The 24,946-nt window shown below is 42.1% G+C and overlaps 1 protein-coding gene across 2 annotated transcripts in view; it reads right to left on the minus strand.

The window, feature by feature from the left end:
- SFXN3 (sideroflexin 3) overlaps positions 1–24,530 on the minus strand; it is a 183,354-nt gene extending 158,824 nt beyond the window's left edge. Inside the window, exon 1 of one of the 2 annotated variants that reach the window (XM_086922673.1) lies at positions 24,420–24,530. The gene's annotated coding sequence lies outside the window, so the exon portion shown is untranslated. Of the gene's footprint in view, positions 1–20,789; positions 20,866–24,419 lie in introns of those variants that run through there. The other variant, XM_086922675.1, reaches the window with a different exon arrangement.
- Between the last annotated feature and the right edge of the window lie 416 nt (positions 24,531–24,946).

Below are 24,946 nucleotides of genomic sequence, written 5' to 3' on the forward strand. Positions count from 1 at the left end.
TTTCTGTGCTTAATGTAAATGATCTGTGATTTGTTTATGAATATTACACTGTACCTGAGTTTGCTTACTGAATTTTATATTCCTCTTTTCTCCCTCCACTGTTTCCTCTTGGCTATCTGCCCTGATCTTGGTTTCATATATTGGACGTTACCGTTTAGCAAGCCATTCAATGGGGTAAATGGTGTCTATGCGATCTGATTGGGGAGTTGTACATAATCTGTTTAAAAACATCTGTAATGAGATTGATTGTTTCACTATACTCTGTTTTGATTATTGTGACTGTTACTCTACCTTTATGTAGATAATTTTGACTTTGATGATAACTGGGATACTTTGTCAGCTCTGGTTAGTAGGATTACCCCTAGCCGTTACAAAATGGCGCTCGCGTTTGCACTCCTGCTTGGAGATGAGTACTGTTGTTGTGCGCTTGGTTATTCCGTTCTTTCTCGAATTTAGTTACAATTTGGGAATCATTATCAGAGAAACTTATTTATTTCAGCAGAGCGAGATGGTGTTGTTATTACTACACCCGATGTGGATCCTTCGGGTTCCTATGGTTGATTACGAGTATTGGCCCGTAAATATGTATTTATGCTTTCGGGTTTACATTTAAATATGCCAATATAAGATACAAGGTTTAAGTTACTTTTAAGACGAATTTATAGACCGCTATTTGGTTGTAATACGTGGACACTGTTCCAATATGGCGCTCTTGTTTGGCGAGTATAAATAGCCATTACAAGATGGCGCCCGCGTAGCACGCGGAATTACGGAAGAATGTCTGAACTGGAGAACTCTCCGAGCAGGTAACTTTATATGCATGATAGCAATGGGCTTTTCATTACTACAAGTAACATAATTACTGAGACGTCTAAATGTATACTTGGTTATACTTGGCAGGCAATACTAAGAAACAAAGGAGATACCTTGTGGGATATTGATTACTGGACAGAGCCAAGCTACATATTGATAGGTAAGGAGAATACACAAGCTATATGTTGTAACTTAGTTCAAGTCAATAGATAGTGGTGGTATTATATTTTGTTATGTTTATTTACAGTGGCTACTACATTATTGAAATTAAGGATTACTTTGATGATACTAAGACGTGCTACATGAGACGTACTTTTCAATATTGGTGAGTTGCTATATTAACTGCTTAGTTTGCAATCACCATGTATCCCCAGAGAATGGCTTGTGAATCGGGCATTATGTGTGTTTTTTTTTTGGACAGATAAAGCTGAACCAGTGTGGAAGTTTGTTGATTATTTGGTCATGCGCTTATTGGTACGTTACATTACGTTTCATATTGATTTTCAACCTTAGTGGGCTTCATACTTTGGACTGCCGACTTGGCGTATTATTCTGTCACGCTGTGGTGATTCATTATTTCACACTTGGCATTTGGGTCTTCCTTTATTGCTTATGTCTTTCCTATGTGACACGGCTCGGTTACCTTATGAATTACTTATAATCTTTAGCCATGTGTTTCTGAGTTGTTTATGCTATGTTAACAGTGCTGATGTTACAAATTTAATACATAGGCTATTGTAATTAATTACAGCCCTGAAGAAGTCTAATTGTCTCACAAAGACTAGACGAAACACGTGTTGGCTGTATTGCTGTTCAAGGATTCCATTGAATTTGATGACCGAATAAAGACAAGAATTGAGAAGATTTACTTACTTTATGAACTCTTTAATGGACTTTCAGCTTTGAGTGCTTGGTGAATTATTGTATTATGACCAGCCAATTTTTGGCACTTTTAAGAGTCTTGGTGACAGACTCTTGTTCACTTTGAGCACCTTGTTACACTTTGTTACACTTTGGATAATTTGCTTATACACGCTGTGCGCTCCAAATAACTGTCACCCTTTGTTTTGTGTACTTCCCCAAACAAGACTTATGATCCAAAAACAAGGCCGGCTCGTTTTAAGTCAATTAACTTACCGCCGGAAGTCTCACCCTTTGTGGTTGTACTGACGGGTGTGCCACCACTGAAGGAGGGTAGAAGAGAAACCCTTGTTGAACTAAAAAATAAATGTGCCCAGTGGCTCCACCTGCACAAACCACTACCCATTAACATGTGTGGCGAAATACACGCAGTTAGAAGAGGAGATTGGGTGGGTAGAAATACTAAGATCATAGCAGGAGATGTTATAACTATCAACTTTAGGGATACAGGGGTAGTGAATTTTATTTGTAATACACCTAGTAGTGGGCCGGCTACTCAAATTCACCCACTTCCCTTGTCCTACTTTCTACCCATGCCCCCAAGACAATATCCCCCTCGATTCAGCTTCCCAATAAATAGAGGGTACACACATGCTCCACAACATACTACCCATCAGTGGCAGCAACCATGGCAAGGTCCACCTCCTCCTTTTGACCCCTTTGTATCTCAGTTTGCCCACTGGAATAGATTCAGTGCGTTGGAAGAGGTAGACTGACTTAATTCTGATGAAGCTTCCCCCATGCATTTTGCCACCAATAGGGGCGAGGAGGAGGGCTCTCCAGTCACGTCTTACCCGTTATGCCCTAATTTTCCAACAGCGGCAGCCACTAGCCTGATTAAGTCACCATCTTCTGCTTTAGAGAGGGAATGTATAGAATCCCTTAGCCTTAGAGACATCGATGGTACTAGAGGAGAAACCACCAAGGATAAAATAAAAATCCTTAGTTGGAACCTTGAGGGCATTTATAGGAAATTGGGTCTGCCTGAGTGGAGTGATCTGGTTGAAGCACATAAGATCTGTATGTTTCAAGAGACCAGGAGTACAGAACCACTCCACCGGGTTGGGTTTGTTACCTTTTTTGTCCCAGCAGAGAGACCCATACATGGGAAGGGGCGTCCATCGGGGGGTCTTATTACTTGGGTAAGCATCTCCCTGAACTGCCGAACAACATCTAAGCAGATAAATAATCCAGGCATTTTAGGCATTTTACTATGCGATCCCTGTAGAGGTTCGACTCTAGCTCTTTACAATGTTTATGCTAGAGGCACAAAAAATGGGTGCACCTCACCTGTAATATCTGATCTTGAGGTGCAACTTATGGATTGTAAAGAAGCTGATTATACCCTAGTAGCAGGTGATTTTAATTGCACCTATGAGCCACTTCCCCTAGATGGCATCCCTGACCTGGGTGAAGAAGACAGTAGATGGGGCATCCCTTCACTTTCCATCCCTCCGATTAAGCGCTGGACCCGCAGTGCAGTGCAGTTAAATGCACTGACTTTAGAGTTTGGGCTAAGAGCCACCAATGGCTGTACACCTTCTGACCGGATGGGCGCCCCAACGTTCAACAGGGTTGGTCACACCTCGAGGATTGACTATATCCTGTTGGACCTGGGGCTTTGGAGCAGGGTTGAAGATATGACAGTCATACCGACTGTTGAGAGCGACCATAATTCGCTTTCCCTAACTATCACGAATCCCTGGTCTAATGAAGCATTGTCAGCACCTTCCAAATGCTTGCACAAGGTCACTGTCTCCTCCTGTGGAAGGCGCCTAAAGTGGAACAAAGTTGCCAGTAACCCTGACAAACTTGCTAATATAGAGGTGGTACTTGTGGCCTCACAAATAGAATTTGATACCGTTGATTTAGCCACGGCAGCGGACAGGGCAACACCCATTTTTGAAGCTGCTGTCAAGACTATAGGGGAAGTTTTTTTGGGTAAAGGGTAATGCAGGGAAGATTATGTCCCAGAATAAAACCAAGGGAATGCATGACTGGTATACAGTAGCTTGTAGGAAAGCTAAGTCTCGGCTAATTGAGGCCGTTAAGGGCTAATCTCAACCCCAAATACAGTTAGCCAGGAAAGAGCATAAGAGAATACTGGGGCTAGCAAAAAAGGAGTGGGAAGAGGCCTACTGGTCTATCCTTAAAGAAGCTAGCTCTAAGAAAGATTCAAAATGTTTTTGGGATACCATTAGAGCTCGTAATAGGCCTGATAGTGATTTAATAACTTGTAATATCCCAAGCCAGGCGTGGGTTAAACATTTCTCAAAGCTCTACACCCGCCAAGCTGACCAACCGCTGACGAGCGACCCTCAAGGGGGGGTTGAGGCTCCATCATCGCTCCCTCCAATCTGGAACATCCAGCCCAGCGATTTCGACTTTACCATTAAGGAGGTCGAATATGCAATAGGCACTATTATTCCCCAAAAAGCGGCTGGCCCGGACGGTATCCCTGGTGACCTCTTAAGATCAGATATTTTAAAGTGGGGAAAACTGATCCATTCCCTACTCGTCGCTATCTGTAGGGGCGCCCCGGTCCCCTCCTCGTGGAAAGGGGCGGAGGTGGTCCCTATTTATAAAAAAGGCCCCAGAGAAGACCCGTCAAATTATAGGCCCATTAGCCTGCTAGACATTAGCCAAAAAGTAGTCGGCAAGGTTCTACTGGTAAGAATTTTAAATTGGGTAGAAGAAAACAAAATCCTTACTGACTACCAGGCGGGCTTTAGAGTGGGAACTGGGACAATCGAGCAAGCTTTTAGGCTCATGATGGTCTATTGGAAAGTTGTGGTCATAGGCAAGGGCAGTCTTTATCTCGCGTTTATCGATTTAAAGAGTGCCTTTGACCTTGTACCTAGGGAGACCTTATGGAGCGTATTGGCCGATATGGGGTTGCCGCACTACTTGCTTGTATTACTTGTTAGGTTGCACGAAAATAGTTTCGCCCAGATTAGGTGAGGCCCAGGGGGGGAAAAAACTAATAGTATCCCGGTTGAGAGAGGTGTCCGCCAGCGATGTGTGTTAGCTCCCACCCTTTTCTCCCTTTACATCAATGGGGTGGTTGAGCATCTTCGGAAACATCCCTCAGATGAACAATCTCTGGCTGGCGAACGTATACCAACCCTCCTCTTCGCGGATGATACGCTTTTAATATCTAAAACCCCAATAGGCCTCCAAAGGCTCCTAAATAACTTTCAATCCTTCTGCGCTAACCGAGGCCTGGTAATCAACACAAGTAAAACAAGATATCTGGTACTGAATCCTCCCAAAAAACCAGTCCGCTCTCCTATCCTGAATGCTGAACCCCTGGAGAGGGTAGAAGTTTTTGACTATCTTGGGATACGCCTTTCACATAAAATGGATTGGACACCACACTTGGACAAAATGCTCCTAACCCATAAGAGAATAACAGGAGCTCTTTTGAAAGAACAATGCTCCTGTATAATAAGACCAATAGCTACAGTCCTAGAGATCTATTCGGCCAAGGGTGTCAGCTCTGCTCTCTATGGGGCCGAACTCTGGGGGTCATCCATTTCCGATGCTCTATCAAGATCCGAGATGAAATTTTGTAGAGCGATTATGTCTCTACCGCAGGGAACTCCCACGGTCCCGCTAATGTTGGACTTAGACTGTCGCCCAATTGATGACCTCGCAAAATTTCGTCCACTTTTGCTATGGGCGCGTCTGTGGCGTGTGGAGGAACTCAGCAAATATGCTCAAGGCCTTGCAGAAATTATGTCACTACCAGGGTGGCACAAAATTAAATGGTTAAGAGACATGAAGTCGCTGCTAGTTAATCTGGGCCTAAATGAAGCGTGGATAAATAGAACTTCACCCCCGAAGTTAACCCTCAAGAAACTTTAGTGGGACTGGATCTCCACACAAAGAAACACTAGTACCACTATGGGCAGACTTACGGAGGATTTTTTGAAGTTTAAAGATCAACCTAAATGGGAAGTGTATCTTGACACTATTGAAAAACCCTTTGATAGGGCTTTATACTTTAAATTTAGAGCAGGAACCCTTCCACTTTATTCCTTCACTTCGAGTTGGAAATCCCGTGCACAAACCACAGAGCTTTGCCCAGCGTGTTTAGTTAAACCAGAGTCATTGGCACATTTTATGTTTGAGTGCAGAGAGTATGTAATACCAAGGAGGGTTTGGCTCAAAAACTTATGCCGGCAGTTGGGTACCAAGAGTCATGTGACTGCAATCAGGATATTAATGTCTGATAGCCGTGCCACTTATGCTTGTGTCTTAGCCAAATTTTTATCATGGGCTTGGTCCATCCGAATCAAAAGGCTAAAATTGACTGCTTAATTCTTTTTTTTTAAAGTTGATTGCTTAATGAACTGCTTTGTAAATTTGTAAAAATGTTTTACATATGCTTTTCTGATTTTATAAATTGTTGTATTGTGATTTATGTGTTTCTTTTATGATAATTTTTTTATCGAAATAAAGCCTTTTTGACTTTGACTTTGACTCAATCGTACATCTGCATTGTGGAATGCTTACAATTTGTTCAAAGATTTCTTAGGGAAACTTACAGAGATCACCCTGCAATAGTTCAGCCCCACTGACACAGACATTTTGACATCTGTATTCTCAGTAAATTGAAAAGATATTGCTTTTCAGTACAGTCAATGAAAAAATGAAAGTCTTCACCAGAATTTATTTGATCCTCCTTTTTAAGTACTTGAGCCAATTTTAGCCAATTTTCATCCCCAGATTCTGTATGCTATGCATGGTGAGTATGTTTTCATATCATTGATTGAGGACAAAAAGGCATGATGTCACACCAATATCTGCATAGAGGAAGGACGATTTCTGATTTCTCTCCATTTAATTTAATCAGTTGTGTGACACCCAGTGTTGTAGATTGCCAAGCGGTGAGTGGCGTACTGAAAGTTTAAGGGGGCCCCCTGCAATGTACACGGAGGGGCTCCCGCTCTGGATTTTATCCTGCAGCTGGGGCCCCCACCCACACCGCTTGGGATGCAGGGGCTTGTGTTACACCCCTGCAAGAGTTTTCACAAAGAAGCAGTGCTTATGCTAGGATCTTCATAAACCACAAATAAAATATACATATTGTTGCCTTACATAAGAGCAGTTTAGCTGATCAACAAGCACCAGCTGCTTCCGAAGTACTCTACAATGCAGGATTTTAGTGTCAGGTAAGTGTAGGCCAAGTTCAGCCTGAACAGTCATGTCAGATAGAACGTTTTTAAGCCAGTCTATAGTAGTGCCCCTGACACTGAGACTAGCCAGTCGTTGTAGCTGCACATGGTGGTCTATGGTATAAAATGTAGCTAACAAATAAAATGAGATCAGCACCATAGAGTTACTCTAATCGCGAGACTGGCATAAGTCATCGAGTACTGCTATAATAACATTGCCTGTGCAACAAATTCATCAGAATCCGGATTGATCGGGTGTAGCAGCACCTGCAACTCTACAAAAGCACACATGATTAAATACTACATGGTCAGGAACTTAGCAAGAAAAGGAAAGTGGGACACTGGCTTATACTTGCTTATACCTATACTGCCTGGATCAAGAGAAGATTTTTTAATTGAAGAAAGTGGCAGTTCTTTTTTTTAATTAATTTGCTAAAATACCAGTACTTAGAAATCCATTTAAATGGTCTGGACTACTGAACATGATTTTGCCAAGAGGTTTTTATGCAGTTTGGATGGCAGTATATTGGTCCCAGAACCCGAGGGCCAGTCAGTCCTCCTCTTTTAGTTCAGAGAATTGTTCAAAGCTCTTTTGTTTGGTGTCCAAACCAACTTCCAATTTAAAACTCACCAGAACAACTGCTGGTGCTCCTTAATTGCCTAGATTCTTTGTCTAAAGAATTCACTGAATTGATTGCCTTTACGTACTGAGCAGTCAATTGTTAGAACACTGTCTTGGTAGATTTTGGTGCACTGAGAATTCTGTTTAAATAATACATACTTTTAGAAGCTTTTAAAGCTTTTTAATATGTTTTATTGTTTTATATTTGCAGTTTTATTTGGTGCTAACTCGCCTCGAATGTATTGGAGTGCTCTACACTAGCATCATTTAGATCACACAGGGGCACATTCATGGTTTGCTTTTTTGGTGTTTTTTTGGCAAGCCTGGAGAATTTAAGTGATTTGGCCAGAATCACAGGATGTTAGGCCGATGTGAGTCTCGAACCTGGTTTCCCAGTTCCAAGTTCGGCAGCTCTGGACATTTTAACAAGGGGCTAAGCTATTAACAGTCTCCCTCAATTGTTCATTGTACTTCTCCATTAACTGTCTGGGTTCCTTATAATACTGTCGGTACCTTTAGTTATTAAGTCTCTCCGGCTAGTTCAGATATTTCTAGATCACGCCAGTTTCTAACTAGCCAAGATGAATCTGCTGTGGGATAATAAAATGGTAAGGTCCAGGAATGTGGAAAAAACTGGCTAATGACGCATAATTTATTATAACCACACAATATCAAGCCATCGGTTTGCTGCATACATTATACTAAATTCAAATTGAACAGAGTCACTACTTCTCTAAATTTTTCCTGGACAAGCCCTCCTAAATGCTACATTTACCTGGTTCGCATTGGTGGGAACATCAAAATGTACTGCTATTATCTTACAATCAATTATGGTAATGAACTTAAATGTGTACCTAGACGTTCAAAGGTAGCTTGTGGACAGCTGTTAAGGGTTAATTATGTGTCATGTAGTTCACAAAGGGTCCATCAGTCTCAGTTCTACCAATTTTAGCTCTGAATGAATATCCGCCATTACTTGGTCACATTTAGGAGATTGTGTCACAATCAGAACTAAATCTCCACCACGTTTCTCCTCACTGCAGAAAGAGACTGTCTGATAAAGAAATCATTCAATATTACAACACAATCTGCTTTCAACCACGCCTCTGTTAGGCAGATGAAATCTAGTTAATTCTTCACAATCATCTCAGATATATTTGACTGTTACAAACACTACCTGCTGACTACATATTAATCAACACACCCTTGCATCTTTTTGAAGGTGTGTGCCTTGGGTGTCCACCCAGAACGTTCAGCTATTAACTCTACATGTGTCATCCTAAATGATAAATATAAGCTTGCTTGATAGATTATAAGATGTTAACAGTTCCAACTGCTTTAGTCTGTCAACACAATTCTGATCTGGAACACTACTAGCCTTAGCCAATGCGCATACCCCTTCATATGAAAAATATTGCAAATAATGTACTCATGTTCTTCCCCGCCAACAGACTGTGCTCCTGGCCACAGGTCTCTGCCCGGTCAAGGATGGGCACAGACAGGACGCCTATGGCACACTGCTAGCAGACTCACAGCATGGACATCCCAGAGGTCGATTTAAATAACCATTCTAGAGCTTCTCATCAAGACACAGGCCGAAAAAAGGGCAACCAGTAAATAAAATTGGTCACATAGCACTCAATCCAGTAGAGTCAGATTGATTAGGTCTCAAACTCATTTAACCACCTCTAGACGGCTTAGCTTTCAACAATTGCTGGGTATGTTTTAACCAACTAATAAAAAACGAATAGTTAAAAGGTTTTGAAACAGTGCATTACTATCATCGATAATGTATTAGGAAATAGAAAACCCCGCTATCAGTCTCTATTTCAGGAACAATTTTTATGTCTGAATGCATCCAGTCATTCAGACCAATTAGTATTGAAGGTCAATTTAAATACTCAGCCTTTTGTATGCAATGAACAACTAAAGCACCCCATTAAAAATCGCGACCAAAAATGGCAACCAGGAAGTAAAAAACATCCACAGTGTGGAATCGAGTAGTAAATTCAGATTGATTATATCACCCAATTTACATACCCACTTCGGGATGGCTTAACTTTCAATAACTGACTGATGTCCTTCAAAACACTAATATAAAAAAAACAGCTACAAGCAGTCAAAATAGTGCATTCATATGGGCCCAAATCTTGTAGCAAAAATAAATTACTCCTCTGTTGGGAAACACATGATTTACTTGATATGATCCAACAGTTCTGGTAGAAAATCTTTAGAAATATACACCCCCTTTTGATCAGTAGGAGTGAATGAATCGTCCCTGTATTCTGATGCAGAATATGCCCCAAACATGCCTTATTCCCAGAGCCCTCCTTATTCTTTTACAGAGAAGCCAAAGTATTGTGGGTGTGGGGAAACCTTAAAATTGTACACCCCAGAATACTACAGCATATCCACAGGTGGATAAATGGGATAAGGTGGTAAACCTCAATTTCATGAGACACCGTGTCCCAGGAAAAAGGCACCTTACAGCACATCAAATTACAGTCAAGTAGCAGAGGTCAGACTCAATAAGTGAGTTCCTAAACAGGGAAAGAAATGTTAAAGATGTATTACAAATTTTTTAAAGGTATGGTCTAGGAATTTTGAGGTGAAAATGCACAAAGAATCAATAACATGAAGGCTCTCAGTAAATAGGACAATACAGAACCATGTGCAAATCAGGAAAAATGTTGAGTCCCAAGTGAGCATCAAAATCAGTTGGAAAATGGACAGCAGCCTAATAGCATCGGAAAGCTCTGTCTCATCTCTAAATTCTGGGGTGCATATATAGTTTTCTTGCATAGGAAATAATTAATTTCTACAGCATCATCACGTTGTGAGAAAAATGTTACACTTTTTGAGAATCAGACATAGTTTTACCTTCTAAGCACTATCCCACTCTATGAATAGTGATTCTAACCACTCTACCTAATGTCATCCACCCATGGAAAGACAAACCAGCTATAAGAACAACAAAAAAATATTAAGCATGAACACAGTAGAGTGAGCTAGCGGAAGAACCTTGAAAACACAACATTACTATGTCTGCATTGGAAAGCTTTATTTGAGAACAGCGAGAACAACATCAATAGACTCTGCTTGACTGAATGCTGCAGAAATAATGAAACCGGAATATGCACCAAGAGCCTTTTAAGATGACGGGAGGCTGTAGAAATTGACAAAGAGTCTTATTTATTGAGTTACTAGAAATGGCCCCTGGTCTATTCCTGATCTTAGTAACTGTTTGCTTGACAGCTTCCCAAACTTTTTCCGGATTCTGGATTCCAGAAGTGGAAACATCATGTCACAAGAGAACAGCATCAAGTTGCCAGGTAACATAAATACTTAACATAACCCATCTCCTTCCCTTAACACAAATATAATGGCACATTATATTACATTAGTTCCCCTACCTAGGCACAAATATAATCCTCCATCACTCTTGGTCTCCTTTTTGTGATGGAGTTCGGTTCCCTTTTGCACTGATGCTCCTCTCTGCCATTATCATCACATATTCTTGACCATTCCTTTTCGGTGCTCAAACCTCTTCAAACACCCCAACTCCTTACTGTTTAGGATGATTAGGATTTAATATCATCTCCAATGCACGCTGCTCTTTTCATCCTAACAAGGACCTTCCCTTTTCCATCACATACACTTATCCTTGAGCAGTTCTGTCTTGGAATCCTAACTACTTTACCAAGTATCCTATGGCCGATCATTTTTTCCCGCAGTATCACTCAGCTTCTACATCTGCAGGAGATAACTCCCCAAGACCTAATCCTTACCATGTGGGAATCCCAGAAGGGGAGGAGGGGACAGACATTAGGGGCTATATGTTAGATCATTTCCGGCAAGTGTTCCTGGAACTCTCCGTCTGGAGCTGGCAACTAGAGGTCCCGCGAGTCCATAGGACACCTTTTACTTTGAGACATCCTGTCAGGGAAGGGGCCAAACCAAGGGTCGTCCTAGTCTTGTTCGGGCAATTTTTTTTAAAGGCAGGTGATAACTGAAAAAGCAAGACCTGAAGCTAGGAGAAATGTAAGGGAGGTCTCCTTTTTCGTCAGACCGGACTTTTGTCACGCCACCATCGAGAGAAGTTGGTGACAGCTAATCAAACCCTTCCAGGATAAGGGTGCCAATGCATTTCTAAACAATCCGACAAAATTAAAAGTGGTTTGGCAAGACGTAACAAGGTTTTTTACGTCAGAGATAAAAAACAAAGAGTTTCTGATAGGGCTGAAGGCAGAACATCCTAATGGCTTAGGCTAAAATCAGATCGCATGAAAGCAGGAAAGCTCAGGATGGGATCTTGATATCTGGGAAGCTTTATATGTTGTCCGATGGGGGAGTGTCTTACTACCATTTATTAGTATCTTTTTTTTTCCTTCACCTTTTCATAATGATATAGTATAGCTGACGACACCCAGCTTTTGTTCCCCTTTCAGTCCCTCACGCCCCCAATAAAAAAATCTTTTGCGGATGGTATGAGAGCAGTATCGGACTGGATCACTATCGGTTCCGTGAACCTTGGGGGCCTAGAGGATAGGATCATGCGGTCTAGAGTCATGGAGATAATAAGATCTATCGCCACAGATGTTGTTTGTCTCCAAGAGAAGCATATATCATGGGATAAAATGGGTTTAATAATGGTAAAGGGCTACTCTTTATGGTTTGCTATTCTCGAAGCTCCAACATTAGAGGGGTGGCTATTTTAGTCAAAAATAAAATAGGATCAGCTAAACGAAGACTGGTTGATGCCAGGGGAAGATGGGGCTTGGTAGAACTAGAATTGGGTACAACATTAGGTATGGTTTATGGTTCAAATCAGGATTAGCCAAGGTTACTAGAGGAGTTAGAATTAGAGCTTGCATCTTGGCTCACCCCCCGGATCATGTGTGGGAATTTTTTAATATCCACTTAGGAGTTGGGAGTCCTGGGGTAAACAGATATCAAGGACGGAAGCGCAAAGTTTATAAAGCCATATCATCACTTATGAAAAGTCATGGATTAATACATGTATGGGACTCAGTTTCCTCAGGACCCGGGATATGCCTATTTTTCCTGCCCTCATCAAAAATATGTTCAGTTGGGCTAATTCTTTATCTCAAATCAGATTTTGGGTGGGGCAGGGATAGAGATATTGTCAAAAATAGTGTTGGATCATAATCCTTTGATTCTAGAAATAAAGATTCAGCAAAGGCAATCGCAGCAGCGCCAATGGACATTTGATCGGAAGCTGTTGGTTGATCTGGAATTCATTGGACACTTTAAAAAGTGTATAATAGAATATCTAAATATAAATAGATATAGTACCTCCCACAATATGGTTTGTGATGCGTTCAAGGCTGGGTTGACGAGGGAGATGGTTAGCTTTGTCTCGCACCAAAAACAACCACAGGAGCTGAAGAGCAAGCAGCTGCGAGCAAGGCTTTAGGATTTGGAAAGAGAATACCTTGCTAAGATATTGCGAAGGGGGGACGTGGCCACAATGCAGCTAGATATTACCAAAGCAGTGATAGGCGCGTATTACTCCCAGAAAGCAGCAGCAGAGTATCAGACTCACAGGCCTGAGAGCTATGAGTTTGGAGAGAAAGTAGGGAGACATCTTGCACCAAAGATAAGAAAAAAAGCAGCGAAGAGCCAGATATCTTCTATAATAAGTGGTGGGTCACATATAAAGATCTGGCTGATATAATTGCAGTGTTTCATAAATTCTATCAAGATCTATACACTGAGGAAGACCAGGGCCCCCAGGGAAGTCATCTGGCGAGATTTCAGAATGATGAGGGTAGGAGAGTGGGTGGGGTCGAGAGGGACAAATTGGAGGCCGAAATGCTATTGGATGAGGACCTAATAGCAATACAGAAGCTGGCTTCGGGAAAGGCAATAGGCCCCGATAAGATACCTGTGGAATGTTTTAAAATCTTTCAAATAGAGCTAGCTCCCTTGCTGCTTGATCTATTCTTGGGGGTCCAATACTCTGAAAGCTCGCCGGAGTCTTGGAAGGGTACCAATATTGTTATCTTCCCAAAGAAAGATAAGCCACCCGATATTCCCACTTCATATAGACCCATCTCTTTAATTAATACGGATGCCTTAATCTAGTCTACAATCCTTGCAATTCGCCTTCGGAGGGTCATAGCCAGTCTTGTATCCCCCTGGCAGCATGGTTTCATTCCCTGCAGAAATACAAAAGATCACTGCAATATATGAGTATACTCCTCTTAGAAAAGGATGGCAGAGATAGAGCTGTAGGGGCTGAGGGTCTACCAACAATTTATGAGTTGGCACTGGGGAATGGTGCTAGAGCACTGTTGCTTCGCCAGCTCGAACCCAGCTACTTCAAAAGGGTATGATTCAAAATGATCAAGAATGCCTGGAAAACTTGGGGAAAAATCCAAAAACACTTGAGTATTGAAAAATGTACAAGGTATACACCCATTTGGCGGTCGTCCTTTTTTCCCCTAGAGTTTTATGATGCTTTTGGCAAGCAATGGGAACAACTTGGCTTGAGGATAGTGGGAGATATTGAGGCAGTAAATCATCCAAAACTCTTCCCCAACTTACAGAATGAGTATGGAATCACTGGCAGGCAGTATTTAACACATTAAGGGTTTTGTTGGGAAACTGAGGCAGGTGATCTCAATGGCAAAGATCCCACTATTTGAGATCCTAGGGGGAACTGGTTATAAAAATAAAGCACTTCTATGGTAATAATAGGGAGGAAGCCCCTGATGGCATGGAGAAAACAGAGATGAAATGGGCCAGCCAACTAGAGAATAAGGATATAGATATAGACATGTCATTGATGCTAGCCAAAAGAAGGCTTCTATCAGCCAACTTAAAGGCCCAACACTTTAAGACCATTTTTAACTTATATTATACCCCAGCTAAACTATTTAATTGAGGAAAAAGGAGGATGATAAATGCCCCAGGTGTGGGGTTGGACAGGCTGAGGCGATACACACGTTTTATGGTTGCCCTAAGTTAGATCTGCTAAAAAGGGAATTGGATAAATTCTGGGAGAAGACCTTAGGTAGAAGAGGGGCATGGCAACAGATTAGGGCTGGACCAAGGGCAGATGGGTGTTGTATTTTTTTCAGTTACGATTATCAGGCTTATAATCACAACTAGATGGAAGGACTTGGAGCCCCCTACTTTCCATGAGCGGCTGGCCCGCTTATTCACCATTTATAAACTGGAACAGGCACTCTATGAGTCTAAGGGTCGTCAGGCTAAACCGTGGGGGAAGAAACTCTGGTCCCCAATAACTAAATGGTTGGTCGGGGTAGGGTAAATATATCAAGTATATTAGAAATTGGGCTATAATGAAATTTTGTTTGTATTTCTGATTTGTTATTATTATTGGATTTTTTATTGTAAAGTAGGAAATTAATTATGATATTAATGGAAATAATTGATATTGTACAGTTAATCAGCAATTGTCTTAAATATTTGTGTACTACCTCTCTGAAAGAAAAAAAAGGAAACATGCTGACCCAATAATCCTCTCTTTGTGGGACCGTCAACACCACCTGTTTAGGATTATTAGGATTTAATATCAACCCCAATGCACGCTGCTTTTTCCATCCTTACAAGGACCTTCCCTTCTCCACACATACACTTATCCTTGAGCTGCTCTGTCTTGGAATCCTAACTATTTCACCAAGTATCCTATGACAGGTCATTCATTCCTGCAGTGTCACTCAGCTTCTACATCTGCAGGAGATAACTCCCCAAGATCTAATCCTTCCCATGTGGATTTGTCAATCAATGTGAATAAGAAACATGAATCTGCCCACAATTGCACCTCCTTCCTATTAATGTTAATGACACACTTTTGGGAGGGGGGGGGGCACAAGATTTCTCCCCAGACTCCGATTCACATATCACTCGTACCTCTACATCATTATCATCACTTTCACTTGATTCTTCCCGTTGGGGTGAATGTTCATCTTTGTTCACCCAATTAACTGATCTCTTGTACCTGTGTGTATCAGCCATTCTACAAACTCTCGAAAAATGCTCAGGCTTCTTACATTTAAAGCATCTACTATTGGCATCCGTAATATTACTTGCTTTAGCCATGTGTCTTGTGCTACCACATAAGAAACGTTTTTCTTTCTCACCCTCTTGTGTGTTTACCTTCTTCATGCGTTCCACTTTAGGTTTCCGCATGACCTTTTTCACAACACAAACCTCATTAACATTTTCTGCCTTATTATTACCTTTGGCTCCCACCCCTCCCAATTCTTTCACATACTGAGAGATATTTTCCATATGTTTTGCCACCTCTATAGTTTTGTCAAGCGTGGGGTCCTTCAGCCCTAACAATTTTCCTGAATCTTTGTGCTGCATATTCTATTGATCATTTCATCTATTATAATCTCATCTCTGAGATCTTGAAGCTGCAAGTGTCAACTAGTCTCCTTAATGTTGCCACATATTGATCGACAGATTCTTCTTGAACTTGAGCTCGGGAAAATAACTTTTTCATCCACTATGCTCACATTTTTACCATTATTTTCTTCTACATTCAAAGCATAGCATATACAGCCGCTTCTTCGGTGGCTGGCCCCCTATCTGCAATTCTACCCTTTTCTGACTGCCTGGGCAAAGTTTTTAAAACCTTCTTCCTTCCACCCGAAGCAGTGTTTTAATATTGCCAACTTCCTCTTTGCTACATATACGTCTCCCCCAATGGCCTCCAAGTAGGTCTCAAAAGCATCCTTCCAATCTTCCCACACCACGTCCGCGCCAGCTCCGTGCCTAGGGCCGGCCATGCTGCCAGTTCTCCGGCCGCCCAGACACTTACCTGGTCCAAATCACAACTTATGGACATTGGTAAGTCATCTTGTTCTTCCCCCTCACCTTGCTGCTTTCCCCTACCCACCCCCTTCTCACATAAATGCCCTAACTGCTCTTTCTCACTCCACCCCATCTGGACCTGCCCACGCAAACCAGCCGACACCATCCCCAACCCCCTCCCTTCCAAAACTTACTCCATGGGACTAGTAAACTGCCGCTCACTACCAGGCCACGCCAATGACATCTGGCTGCTACTATCCTCGTCACCCTGGGACATAGTTTTCCTAACTGAGACCTGGATTAAAGACAGTTCCAACCCTGACATCGCTCTAGCTATCCCACCGGGCTACAGATTCTCTGGATTCAGCCGCGTAGGCTCCAAACCAGGAGGGGGAATAGGAGTAATTTTAAGGAATCACTTAAAAATCACCACCAGGAAAATCACTAACGCCAAACCTATAGAAGCTCTATACTTCTCCATCATAGACTCCTCCACTGCCGTCTCCTCGGGGATGTTGGCCTATGTTCCCCCTAACTCTCCCCAATCTGCTATCCAAGAGCTATTGGCAACTACAGCAGATCTATCCCTCAAACACTCTGACTTCATTGCTCTGGGAGACTTCAACCATCATGTAGACGTCAGCAGCTGCAATCGCGCAGCCCTTCTCCTGGACTCAATGCAAAATCTTAATCTATCACAAAGGGTATCTGGCCCTACTCATGTCGCTGGGCATACTCTTGACCTCATTTTCTCTAATCATGAGAAACTTACAACCTTTCCCCCTTTACCCCTGACATGGTCTGACCACTACTTAGTACCTTTTCAGATTTCCCTACCCCAAATTGTTAAACACAACTCCGCCTTAAGAACTCATGGCAGAAAATGGCACAAACTCTCTCTTACAGCCTTAGAACAAATATATGCTACGACTCACAGCCCTCTTCTGGATGACCTAGACACCGCAGTATGCACACTAAATAATGACCTCACTTCTGCAATAGAAAAAATAGCCCCATTGCGTCCTCTCACCTCCAACAGGCAAAAACCCTCTGCCCCTTGGTTCACACAAGAACTCAGGACACATAGAAGCAAGTGTAAGAAGCTTGAACGACTCTGGAGACAGAGCTATGACCCAGCAGCCAAGGCGCTCTACAAACAAGGCCTTAAAGAGTTTCTCAAACTCAAACACCACTCCATGAGCACGTACTTCTCTGATACCATTGCCAAAGCTAAGAATTCCACCAGGACACTCTTCAACATAGTCAAAGACTTCACACAGCCCAATGCCCTCGCTGCCCCTATTCCCTTGTCGCAAACACTATGCGACAGTCTCTCAAATTTCTTTGAAGAGAAAATTATCAACATTGCAACCACCATCCAACAAAATGGTAAGGTCATCACTAAAAGTCCCGACACGAATCATAATCTGGCCTTTACAGCATTCCAACCTCTTACTAAGGAACAAGCTACGAAATTATTTCTGGACTGCAAGTCGGGCTCTCCTCTAGACCCTGCTCCAGCCTCAATCCTGAATGACATTGCTCCTTTAATTATCGACTCTCTTCTCGAAATCTGGAATTCCTCCCTTTCCACCAGTGTTGTCCCTGCTGCCTGGAAACATGCACTACTTATCCCTATCCAAAAGAAAGTAGGTATGGACCCTCTTTGTCTGAGTAACTACCGTCCGATTTCACTTTTGCCCAAACCCGCCAAAGTACTAGAGAAAGCAGTCCAGCTCCAACTTTCAGACTATCTGGAATCTAACTCCCTGTTTCATGACACCCAGTCAGGCTTCAGACCGGACTTTAGTACCGAGTCTGCACTACTCGAACTCTCTGAGTCAATTAGAGAATGCACGGACAGGGGAGAGGAGGCCATGTTGGTACTCCTCGACCTGTCTGCTGCATTCGACACCATCTCACACGACACACTAATGACTCGCCTACAAGAGACAGGGATTGGCGGCCCTCCCCTCCTGTGGATAAAATCTTTTTTAAATAACAGAACCCAACAAGTGATGCTAGGATCGTTTCTCTCTGACAAAAAACCACTGACCTGGGGAGTCCCACAGGGCTCTGCCCTGAGCCCTCTCCTCTTCAATGTGTACCTTAAACCTCTAGCAAAAATTGTGGAATCATGTGGAGTCAAGGTGACTTTCTACGCCGACGACACACAACTGGTGTTCTCCTTTAAAGACCATGATGAAAAATCATTTGACAACTTCCGCAACTGCATGGTAAAGATCGCCTCATGGATGGCCGAGAACAATTTAAAACTCAACACTGATAAGACGGAAGTCTTATTTTTTAATCAAAAATCTCCTCTACCCCCCAATATCTGGTGGCCATCCGAACTAAACCCTCCCCCTGTGCCGGTCCCAGCGGCCCGAAACCTAGGATTTCAATTCGACACTGCTCTCTCCTGCAAAACCCAAATCAGTAAAGTAAGCTCTGCCTGCTTTGGAAAGCTACGCATGTTAAAAAAATTCATTCCCTACCTACCACTTGACTCCCGGAAAACAGTAGTCCATGCCCTGATAACCTCCCACCTGGACTACGCAAATAGCCTGTATTTGGGGGCCCCCGCCTATCTCATCAACCAGCTACAGAGAGTCCAGAACGCAGCGGCCAGATTAATCAACAATATTCCTTTTCGACACTCCATCTCCCCCCACCTTATCAAACTCCACTGGCTCCCAATAAAAATGCGTATACAATTCAAAGCCCTGACCCTGGCCTTCAGAGCCCTCAATGACCGTGGTCCTGCATACCTCCGACGCAGACTGAGACTCTCTGATTCACAGCGTAACCTCAGATCTAACAATCTACGCCTAATCACAACCCCCCGTTTCCGTCTCACACGCACGGGTGGAAGGGCCTTCGCCGTTGTCACCTCTAAACTCTGGGTATCAGTTACCCACAGAGTTAAGATTCGCCTCCTCAGAACCCCTTTTCCGAAAAAAATTAAAGACCTGGTTCTTCTCCCAGATCTAAACTCTCATTCCTTCCCCATTCCCTCCTCTGAGCTAAGGTCTTCAGCGCCGGGACACCTCCGTCGGAGGTAGCTGTGCGCTCTATAAAACACTAAATAAATAAATAAATGAAGGGTTGACCAGGATTTTCTAAAAATGCTAGAGGCGCAGGTATATTTTGTGATGCCATAGCAATTCAATCTGAAAAACCCCTTGAGTTATGTATCACTCAAAAACGCGATTAATCCTTTGCACAGGTGCTCCCCGCTGACACTATGCACAAGGAAAATCTCTGGTTTGCACCAGTGCCACTAACATGTAAGCCCTTCCGATTTTAACATAGCTATCACCCGATGCATACACAAATGCTTCCTCATCCAAAATGGCACCCAAAAATTTGACTGTCGCAATGACTTCACCACGCTCAGCAAGCTCAGCCGGCACATAACGCTGCACACCTCTACTGTTGCCAAGGGCAGCAATGCCACGTGTGACGTACACTTGCACACATAACTGCTCTGCAAGTAGCACATCCGTTGTCTGGGTTACAAGAAATGACAAGCACGTTCCTGCAAGTCAACCTTTCGTCACAGATCAGGGCATGGGTTGGGGATTGCGATTCCACACTTTAAATGTTGCCTGTGTTCCCTCCATTAACAGGTTAGGCTCAAAAAATGCCCCCAATATTCCTTGCTCCTCGCACGTCTCGCAGATAGTCACAGGGTTGGGCACCACACCAAATGCACAAACAGCAACTTTAAAAGTTTACGCAGCACATACCACTGACTCCTAAACTTCAAAGATGAAGATACCAGTAGTAACACTCCTCCTACCAGAAGACACCCGTATTGACTTTCTTCTGCTTCGCACACCTGCACGACGTCATGAGGGCTTGTGTTGGACCAGAGGCTGTATTTTCTTTAGATTTCCATTCGGACACACCCCAATCCTGACCAAACTTCAATATTTACAAAATTAAAAAATTCTCCTTCTCAGCACAGCATCCCCCATCTTACTAATCAGCATTCCATCCTTCTACATACTAAACGTAACATAGACATACACTTTGAACTTGACGGAATCGAGGCCTAACTGAGTCCTACTTAACATAAACCAGAAGAACACAATCTACCAATCTAAACCAACACCTCCCGGAAAAAACCTTACCATAGGCACAAAATTAGCATAAAGTATAACCCAAACAAGAAGCTCTGAAAATGAAACCACATGTATGTGCAGAAGATTTAAGATCAGAGCATGTGATCTGCACACTGACTGTGCTTACATCGAGAGAAACTCTATGAGGTCAAAAAAGCACATGCATTAGGACCAACCACCAGTCATCGTGCACGTCCAAATACTAGTAGTTTCCATCCCAGATCACAGGGGCCGGGTTACATCAGGAAGCCAAATGCATACCAAGGATTTATAAGCACATATATTAGTAAGCAAACCATTTTCAGCGCTTACCAGAATAAAGAGCTGGCAATCAATTCCAAATTCTACTCCTTCTCCGTGCTCATGTATGGGTTTTAGATTTCACTTCAAGCCCACAACTGAGAAATACCATCAAACACAGTGGAGACTAGAACCCACCTCTAAACTCAGCATTCCCTCATACTGGTTCTGAACCAAGAAACAAAACAGGAAGCGGTGATGAATACAAACCCTATTATGCTGCCCAGCAGAGGGTGAGTGGGGTTTGTTTCCTGTCGCTGGAGGTGGGAGTCACATCATGTAATAATGACAAGGACAAGGAACACAGAGATAATTATAATGCATGCCTACTATGCTATGGACTATATGTCACAAAACACTGTGTCTCCAATCCTAGGTTTTTATTTATAAAAAAAAACATGGTAATGGCTATAGTCCACCATGCTGATTGGTAGTTATTCCAAAATTCGTAACTATGGTGCTCTCACTTCCGAGGTGCCACCGCCTTTGAACCTCCATCAATTCCACAGTCACATATAACAATGAGAGGAGCACTCAATAGGTAATCAAAGGCACAACTTAATCCATGTCACTACTATTGTATTCAGAGTTCAAAATCTAGTCCTTTCACATTCAGTCCATTGATTTAAGAAGATTGGTATATTATTCCATATTTCAACAAAGCTTTGTTGCCTGCCGTTTCCTTTGTGGGTGCGTAGATTTACTGCTACTTGAGGATAAATACACAATATTGAATAATTGAAAACAATGAAGTTGATATTTTTAGGCGTGCATGAAGATATGGATCCTTGATGGAGTCCTGTTGTAAAGAATAAACGTGTTGGTTGGCTGAGAAAGCATTTTCGAAGATGCAAGAAAAAAGTAGAGCACACCATATACCAGTTTCCCTTGAATCAATGGACTGAATGAGAAAGGTTTTGGACTCTGAATACAATAAGGATGAGGTTGTGCCTTTGATTACTTATTAAGTGCTCCTCTCACTGTTATTATACACCTTACTGGTAATTCTTGTGTGAAGAATTTAATTGCAATAATGGACTGAAATTATTCTAGAGATTACAGCACTATAATTGGGTGCCCAAGCGTTCAGTTTAAACTTTTAAATATGTAAGTATGTATTCTTTATTCACGTTTTTATACTTATTCTTTAAGGTATATTTGCATATGTAAACATGTACTGTTTCTTCACGTTTCAAATTTATTTAAGTTACATGTGAGCATGCATAACCATGTATTCGAAGTGCATATTAAATGTATAGGCCTCAATTGAAATACATTTTGCTTTGCCAGCATATTCTCCCTTTCTTTGCAGATGTATTAGCTGGAGAAAGGCTTATTGTTTGTATTAGACTGCTGTTAGAGAGGCCTGGAGAGAAGAAGAACTTGGCAATGGATGTGAAGAATTAATTGTCGAAAGAGAACTTTTCTTCATCATGTACCAGGATGGAAAGATGTTCAAGGTTGAGAACTGCAGTCCCAGTTTAATGCAATGGGAAACTGTAGGGATGGTGAAGATGCACTCGAGCAACAATTTGGTTGACTCCCGTGGTGGAAAAGGAGATAAGGACGGTTCTGAATATGAAGTTATTTTATATTGGTGTTCTCACAGTTGGGCGACACTGAGAATCCCTTTAAACTTCGAGAGGTACAGACCTCTCTGCTTGTCTTATTCTTGCAAGTGTGAAGCTTCATGCTAAACATTTATTTCCTTTTCCCAAGACTTCTAGTGAAGTCTGATCATGCTGACACCTTATGCTCCAAATTAGAGAGCCTTGGTAGATGACTCTATATTTGCTCTATTTTTAGAAGAGAGAAGGGAAGTTTATGGAAAACTCGTTTCCGATAACCTGTTTTTGCATTATTGTAGCTATCGCATTTCTGTATCTCGTTCTATTGTGTCTTAACCCCTTCCAGGCTGATGACGAGCTGGGCTCGTCATGGTGTAGCCTCCTCGCACGCTGATGACGAGCCCAGCTCGTCATGTAACACTGGTATTTGCGTTTTTCAGCACAGGAGGGGAAAACCATTAGCATAGATGAGGTTAACCTACTGAGATGTTTCAGCTTATCTATTGTATTGCTGCACTTATTGAACTTACTTTTGGATTGTATACATACTGGATCGATTGGCAACCCAAAATAAAACCCTTAACTATATTTGGTTATTCTTATTGTGGAGTCACATTGGCTTCACAAGTTGGAAATATATTGCTGATTTCTTCTCCCTTTCAATGCTTCACTTCAACCAATGAAGGTCCATATAACCAATGGGGAAAAATCTTTAACAACTTGACTAAGAGATTATGTTGTAAGGCATGGCGCTCTTTCACGTGAGACCTACTTCTCAGGCAGCTCTAGTGCAAGAATTTCTCATAGACAAAATGTCCGTCTACCAATAGGACACACCTCAGGAGTAAAAAATATGGTCTCTCTTGAGTACTAGTGTGTCACAATTTTGTGTCCTTATGTGGTGGCGCTGTAAAGCATCTATGGTGTGCACTATGACATAACTCAATTCAGTTTAATTAAACCCATGGGACTCTCAATAACCTTAAAGCCAATGATTGGGTGAGAAGGTTGCATTACGGCCAGAGCTGCCAACTTTGGAACTGTGGAAGTAGTTTTGAGTCTCAGTGTCAGTTCAACATCGTGTGATTCTGTAAAGCGCTCCAATACCTTTGGGTCGAGTTTGCGCTATATAAAACTGCAAAAAAATATATATATATTTGAAGAAAAAAAATCTAGGTATGGCAAAGTTGTGTCTCGTTATATGGAAACAAATGTAGGCCTGGGTGAAATCGCCGTTACAATGGTGAAATACTGGTTAATATCAGAAATTTCGCATTTTGCTCAAAATAAGGCCATCCCACCAACATTTTTAGTGTGGGATCAAAGACCAACCAGAACATGAGCATCTGTTTTCAGCACTTCCGTTTTTTGCTTTCTTTTGTGCAAATGTTTAATGCAAAATTACAGCACTAAATACCAGGTTTGCATTTCCATATTCCAAATTATAAAGTAATATTATGTATGCTGGCTCCTCCTCGCTTTTCTATGGTTCTAAAGCATGTTTGATCTGACCTGGCACACTAAGAATGAGCAATGTTTTGTTATGTATTGTGTAGTAATATAAAACGTATATAGGATAAGGAATCTAAACGGCAGAGTTCATTGCCTAAATGCTAAAATGTGACAGATTTAGTCAGTGATATTTAGTCACCAACACTAAACCCATAGTTCTTAGTGGAAAAACGAAACTAGAAGTTACACAATGCAAAGCCTTTACTAGGAAGGGAAAAAAGCGCCTATACATGGCTAAATGTATCACATGACATCCAGTAAATTAATAGCTGCGCCTGCCGAACGAAAAGAATGTGCTGCCTTAAAAGATTGAAAAAAGTATAATTTACAGCATAGACAAAAAAAACAGAAACCTGGAATATAAATCTCAATACTGCATGTGAAGCCAGGCGCCGCTCGTAAATTATCAGCCTTATGCAGCTGCGCTAGCAAAATTAAATTAATCTTGCAAATTAAATTACTTTGTGCCCACATCCTTTACATTTAAGAAGCTAAAATAACTGCAGAAAGGGCATCAAAAACATGTTTAGGACAATAAGAATATAAACAGAATCACGCTTACATGAACTCTCCTAGGTAGGAATAGCCTACTGCTGTCACGGTGCTGCATTCGCTGAAAGCAATGACCCCCCTCAATGACATCACTGGTTGTACGGTGCATGCTATCTAGTACAACCTAACCTGTTACCCGGCCGCCTGACAGCTAGCCAGTAAACAGAGGAGATTAGTTCTGAAGCCAAACTCAAAGAGACGATTGGATGCGTGTGAGTAAAAGCAATAGAGAATTACGTAGGAATCTCCGTTGCACTGACTGGGTGTGTAGGTAAGGGCTCCATTGTGATTGGCTGAGATTCTTACCGGGCGAGAGTAACCTGCTTCCTCTGACCGATTCGTTCCAGATTGAAACTGTTTCGGCTGTTTTATTAACATAAAAAAGTTATGTAAAGTGCGCATGTCAACTTAATTTATTCAGGCGGAAGACGGCTTTTTTGAATTATTTGAACTAGACCTTCCTCTTGTGCGGACGCAATGAGGACCATGAAAGGTGTAAATAGAAGAGCCAGGCTGGGCATACCAATGCAGTGTGCA

The sequence above is a fragment of the Lissotriton vulgaris genome, chromosome 5, assembly GCF_964263255.1.
Source record: "Lissotriton vulgaris chromosome 5, aLisVul1.2, whole genome shotgun sequence".
In the NCBI taxonomy this organism is placed as follows: Eukaryota; Metazoa; Chordata; class Amphibia; order Caudata; family Salamandridae; genus Lissotriton; species Lissotriton vulgaris.